Consider the following 7,270-nt stretch of genomic DNA (forward strand, 5'->3'; position numbering starts at 1 on the left):
CGGCGCGCTACTTTCTACGACGAGTTCGATTGGAGCGCGCCAGCCTTGTGCAGGCGCCGCATTTTTCGGGCCGTTTTTTTACGGCAACTGGGAAGAAGTGGACGGAATCACCTTATTCGATTCGTGGGGTGATGTCTTTAAGCAACAAAAAATAGAAAGGCGTAAGGGGGTTGTTTCGCCTTCACTTAGTGAAAACTTGCTTCCTAGTTTGTAATCAGAATTCCTATACTATGTATACACTTCTTATTTTTTTATGGCATTTAGCTTGATATAATCTTGTCAAAAATTTCATCATTATGGTGTCTCAGGTCCATAGACTTGATTTTTCGCCTCAGTCTTTCATTTTTCACTCATTTCGTTTCACGATCCGTTCTGGCTAATCCCAAAATTAAATCCAACTATACAGCTGCTATTATGAAAAAGTGCTGGCTCTGTGTCCAATATTCATGCACTACCTAAACAAATTAGAAGAAAAAAAATTATTCCTTCAAGTTGTTATGCTAATTGTTCTTCTATTTTAGATGTAAATAGTGTTTTTATAAATTTCTTAGTCTTTGAAAAATTTTCGACAATTGTGAATTATGCATGCACGACGATTTTCTTCATTTCCATGGAGAAATGAAATGAAAGATAGAAAAAGCGGTTTGTTTTTACCTTCCAAATTTTCTTCAGAAAAGTTCTGCCTAATGTAATATAAAACAATAGCATACTTCTAGGTCCTTAATGTAGTTGTTATCCTTAGGGACTTAAGGGATGGAGGATTTCCTTTCAGGTGAGATCACATATAGAGTCCGTATAGTTCCGTATTCATCGGTGAACCAGACATTGTTAAATATTTATGGAATAAGCAGTGGCAAATTTTTGAAATCTTCGATTTTTCAGCGTACATAAGAGGTAATTTCTTTTCTTGAGTAATAAAATATTAATAAATAATAAGAAAAATATAATAAAAAGAGTAATATTGCAATCTGCTAAGTTTGTGTACATTTGAAAATGGAAGACCATTCAGTTTTGAGGAAAACTTCATTTTCGTACGACATTCAACGTAATTTTCAACAAATTGTTTTTTTTTTCTTACATTATTGGCAGTTTAGGGAAAATAACCATTTTGCATAAAATTCCCTCCCGTTTTTATTTCCCATATCTCCGATTCAAATTTTACCGACCCTTCCCATTCGCAGGCTCCAGGTCTTCGAAGTACTTTTGCTCTTTTAGTCTGCAACTACTGACTCTTTTCCTCAAGGAAACTTTTTTCCCGCGTTTCTCGAATAATCCACCTAATCCACAAACCCCACTTTCAAACCACTGTTGATAAATGTTTATGAAGGGACTCATCTTTAGGGATTTTTTGAAGGAATTTTTTTGTACAACGGTGTTTGCAGGGAGTTGAGCATAGCTGTGTTTATCTTTGTAAAAATGGCTCTTAGCAATTTTTAAAGCAGAAGAAAAATTCCAAAAAAAACTTTATGGCAGAGGAGGGAAAGAATAGGATTCCTGTAAACTGCAAACTATGACGCATTTGAAAGTGATCGCTGCAAAATTCAGGCGAACGCATGGAAGCATGCACTTATGCAAGTTTGCAGGCTGATTTATATGACATCGGTGTGCTCAACGTCCAGAACCCCTCCAGGAGATGAGCTACCTAAATTAACTCTCACTTATTAGGTTTCTTAGGAAGCGTTAGGAATAGTCCAGCGTTCCGGTAGTCTGCTCTAAGAAATTCTCACCGCAAACGATATCATTCTGCCAGTATGAACTGTGTTCTCTTGGTTTTTTGCGAAGCACAAAGGTCGTAGAAGCATTATTCTGGATGAGATCCATTAATCACTTTTGTTCGGTTGCAAACAATTGAGCACCCGCTGAAGAGTGCATCACTTATTGTTTAAGATAAAACAAATGAATTATTCTTATTGCCGGTGGGAAAGAAACCTATCGATCAGCCAAAGACTAGAGCAGAAATAATCCCTGTGTAAGAAATTTCTATGAAACGAGTTGTTCACATTTGCTGAAAGCCTAGCAGACTTAGGAATTTTCCGTTTTTTCGAGTCCTTAGGTAATTTCTTCCGAAAACGCTGCGGTGTTTTCTATTTTCATTTTTATTATTTTATTTTTATTTATTTTTATATTTATTCCTATTTTATTTTTTTTGGTATTTTTTAATATCCAATCGCGCTTTTACGCTTCTTTTTGACTAAGCCACGAGATCTTAGCCACAAAAGTCGTTTTTCCTCATCTACTGGTCACCTAAGCAAAAATCCAGAAGAATACTTCCCCTGATACAGTACTCTTCAGCCTGCGCTATTCTTGCATTAATTCTACGGGAAAACAGTACGACTATACTAGTAATAAAGTGAAATAGTACTTGTGAAAATAAATCCCACAGGGACAGTTGTCGTAACGGCACGTGTTGATCGTTGATGCGTACGTGTGTAGCCACTGCTGTGATCTGCACATAATATTTTTAGTGCAAGAAAAATTCCACGAGGAATTTGTAGAGTGGTTTTCTGCCAAAATTAATGGCTAGTCATAAGGAACAAAGAAAAATCTGCAAGAAATTCCTGGTGTTCAGGAGGCACGGGAATATTCGAGCACAGTAAGCAACTTATTCATCTAAACCGTATCCTACAGTGTTTATTTTTGGATTTTTCAGACGAATGATATCAGGATCGCTGCTAGATTCATACGTAATATTCACTAACTGCAACTTTTATGAGAGATTTTTGTGATCTTTTCCGCTTCCAGAAAATATTAGTCCCTTGCGTGTTTCCGGTTCACATCAAAAATCTGGACCCCTAATGTAGTATTCAGAGTAGGGAACAAAGCAGCAACAAACCTATAATTTTTCAGAACTGGCCTCCAAATGCGATTTTTTCGTTCAAAAAAAAACGGAAGCTGTTGGTTTACATATTCTGACTCCTTGTTCGTTCTGGTGGATCCGTAGAGTCTCCAGAAATTTGCAGATTATTTCTTCAAAGCTTCCTGCTCATTGAGATTTGGATTGAACATGCTCATGAAAGTTGGACGTGCACTTTCCAGACTGGATCAGGGATATCACAAAATTTGAAAGATCGTTAACGTTTTCCTCTGCAGATGTTACAGCTACTTTTTCCCACCACCACAGAAAACTTCAAACTAAACCATGTGTTCACAGAGCATTTGACCCTGGGATTTGCAGCCCATTTCCTTCCACAAAAACGTTGACAGATCTTCTCGTTGTCGTTTTAGTCGGGATCTTCCCCTTCGATGTTTTGACATTTCCAGTCTCCTTCACTCTCTGCTGAGGGTCAGTCGCTTTTCTCTGTGGAAGCAGAGGGTATTCCTTAGTATTTCTGTAGGACTTCCCTTCAGTGGACTCTCGCCATCCATTCCGCCGTAGGTTCTGATTAAAAATGTACTGTTCAAGGAATAAATCTGATACTTTAACATGCTGAAACTCTTTGCAGGAAGCATGCTGAAATTTTTGTAGGATCCATTTTTAGATAAGACTAGTTTGGAGACACTTAAACATTACCGTTGAAAAAAAAAACGTTTAAAATAGAAGTATTCGAAATGCTCTCTGAAACATTGGGGAAAAAAAAACTTTGAAAACGGAGTAGTAAAAAAGAAAAGAAAAAAAGAAAAGAGCAAAAATTGTCTCAAAAACTTCTAAGTGATTTGCAGCACCAAACATTTTTTCACAATCTAACAGAATATGTGATAGATATAAGTTGACATTTTTGAGCTAATTCAATACGAATTTCTTCCAGAGCGCTATAATCTTCTTGTTGCGATTATAGATACGAAAACAAAGTCCAAGAAGTGAAGAAAATAATGCTAGAATCTATTTTCTATCATATTTCTATTACCGAGAATTCTATCCCCTCAGAAAGTTTGCTTTAATTCTGTCATTTGCTCGCTAATGTGTTTTTGAGTGATTTCCATTCTTGTGGTTCGACAAAAACAAAATTTACCACTCTTCTAATCTGAATTTTAGTCGTTGATTGCATTCCGCTGAGAGCATATACTGCACAATAATTTCCCAGGGGTGAAATATAGGTGGAATGAATAGAAAAAGTCGATTTATGGCAGGGAACTGAATATCTTTTATAGACTTTCTTCAATTACGAAGAATTCGCATTGGCCTCTTAGGTTTAATGTGTGATTGGCCTGTCGAGGTACATCTTAGAAGTAAATTAAAAGTCATAGGCAACAATAAATAAAGGTCACAATTAGTTTGAATAGAATGTCTCGGTCCCTTTACATCGAAGTAACTTCTCTGTCAATTTTCCTTCATTTCCATCACTGATAAGTACCTTTTCAGGAAAACGTCTAATACTAGCACCACAACCAAACCACTTTTTCCAACGTTGTAAAGAAAATGCTTCATTTCTCATTTAAAGGATTCTACGAATCTGACGTGATGAGGAAATCCGAGGGAGAAGCTAGAAATGGGCTTGCAGAAAGTGAGATTCGAGGTAGTTCCGCTCACATTTTCTAATCGTCGTAAAAAAAAGACTTGGGAGACGTCGTTGCGCCATCCTCACGCGCCGCATCCAGGTGCGAGCGGTCCAAGATCAATAATGGGTCTTCACCAGCCTATTCAAATGAAACCAATGAATAGGCTCCTGAGAGGAAAGGAATGTGTACATAGAGGAGTGTTAAAATGTAACTCGCATGAACTGAAGCGGTTTTTTCGACGGTTAGGAAGAGATGAGCGGAACTACCCCTGATTCCACTATCTACAAACTTATCTCTAGCCTTTTCTAGAAATTTCCTCACCACGTAAAATTCGCGGTATGCTGCCTTTAAAAGGGAGTTTAGGTGTTTTCTCTACAACAGCGGGAAAAAGGTGGTTTAGTTGCAATGTTAGTATTAGTCGTTTTCCTGAAAGATTACGTATCAATGAAGGGAGTAGCTAACTCGGTGTAAAGGGACTGTGACATTGTATTCAATCTAATTGTTTTCGTGACGATCGGATTTCATAACCAAGGACTTTATATCCATGTTTACAACAACCACAGACATCCATAGACCTCAAAAACGAAGCCAATCTTGAAATTAGGGTTTAAATCGTGGCGTACGAGTCTAAAACTTCGGCTCAAAAATCTTTGGAGGTATTTTGGATCCGAGCGAAAAACCCTAAAATGAACCACAAGGGCGAATGCCTTTCGATAACGCGGGAACTCGCACCATAACTGGTATGGCCCTTCTTTTCCGGAAGAAACATTCTAATCATTCGCTGTTGTGGTCGATCAGGCCACGGTCACCACTAGGATTCTCCAAGCCAAGGTGAACATTCACCTTACTGGCTACGTCAGTGGTTGAAAAAGTAGGCTTAGGGTTTTTCTGCTTAGTTGCGGGGAGATTTTCCCGTTTAAGCTCTGGATTGAATTGACCTTTTCAGGTTCTGAAAAAGGGGATTTTTCCAAATTGTTAGACAACAAAATTATTTAACAAACTCGTGTGTAGCTTATTGAAAATCTAATCATTAAAATTTTTTAAAAAGATTCATTCGGAGTCGAACTTTTCGATTGATTCGTGAGTATATATATGCAACCATAGTGAATTGAGTAAACTTTGTAGGAAATGCTATTTCATTTTCTGAATTTTCCTGTAGAGCAACGGTTTTTTACGGATATACATATTTTGAACAATATTCCTGATCGTAATACTATCTGAAAAAATTCTTAGGAGTTATTCCTTGACAAACTTTGGTCTTACTGTGAGGGAACGGGCAACTGGTGCGAATGTGTGGAGTCGTTTATTTTTTGCTAACGACCCACTATCTGGACGTCGATATCCACACTCGCTACAACGGTTTCAATGTTTATTTTCTTGCTTAACGTTCCTCTAGAAGAGGATGTTAAAAAAAAACTTAGCCTACTGAATTAATTTTGTTTACTGTAAACAAACTAGAGGTAAAGAGCAAAGAAAAGCAGTAGAAGTTTCTTTGAAACTCTTATTCTCGTTCCTATTCTCTGCATCCTTACTTGAATTAAGTTATACTTGTAGTAAACGATAAGGACGAAGAAAAGGATAAAGGATAAAGTTCCTAGCGTTGATCAATCCGCTTGGGATCCGCCATTTCTGTTACTACTCTAACAACTGACATAGTTGCTGTAATAGTAACAAAAAATTTAGAAAAAAAAAACAAAAAAAATTCATTTCGAATCGGGTAAAATATCGCTTGCTTTGTTGGTACATCATTAGTGCATGTAAATAAGTAAATAAATAAATAAAATGAACACACTTGAAGCTCTATTAGAGAGATTTTTTCGTGATATTAACATATGAATGCGAATAAGATGTGAAGTTGATCCTTGAATTAATTAACAAACGTTTTCTTCTTGCATTGAGTTTCAGGAACATCCATTTTTCTGTTCATATTCATCATTTTTCTGGCGACCATATTCTAAAAATTCCAGAAATTCAGGGGTTCCTAGCTAATAAACACGGCCGATTATTCGTTGGTGGTTCTTTTTCGCTGGGCGAGAAATTTTTGTTTACGTAACATCTTGGTGTTTACACTGGCTTGCATTTGTTATAGACATGTCAAGCATACTTAAAAACGACTAAAATTCTCAGCGTGAAACATTGCGTTGTCCTTCTCCTGGTTTTCTTCTTGTGATACAAAATAATACTTATAATACAATACTTTCGGCTATTTTCACTGAAAATCTTGTAGAATTCCAATCCAAACAAATTCTTTCCAAATTTCTTCTAATTTTTTCTCTTCTTCGTTTTTTTTTTTCGGAATCACCTCTATAAGTAGATAAGAGTTTAGAAATCACCAATCATTCATAGCTTGGTTTCCGCTGTCGGAACTAAATTCTTTCTACTGTCCGTAAACTGATTCCGTAAATTGTTTCTTTTTCTTCTAAAGTCGAACGATTGGCGAAGGTGCAGGACTTGTAACTTTAATTCCACGTGTCTGGAATTGTCTCCTGTGGAATTTTCCGTCCAGAACCGAGATGTCTGTGGAAATTGAAAAGCATAGAACATTATGTGGAAGAAAAATGCGAATAGCATTCATGCGGCAAATTTTTTTTGCATTCACCAATCCCCAATTTGTTCCCAGTAATTAAAAAAGGCTCGACTGTTATTCCTGGAATTCCTTCTATGCATTCGTTTCTGTTGGAGGGTGGTAGTTGTCTTGGTTCGCAGATAGCGGATGCAAATAGCGGATCCACATCCAACACAAATTATTTTCAAAATTTCTAAAACTCAGCGAGACCAAATAAATATTAAATACGATAAATCTTAAATACGTTAATAAATAAACTGTACCTAA

This window comes from Necator americanus, chromosome IV (assembly GCF_031761385.1).
Source record: "Necator americanus strain Aroian chromosome IV, whole genome shotgun sequence".
NCBI classification, from domain to species: domain Eukaryota; kingdom Metazoa; phylum Nematoda; class Chromadorea; order Rhabditida; family Ancylostomatidae; genus Necator; species Necator americanus.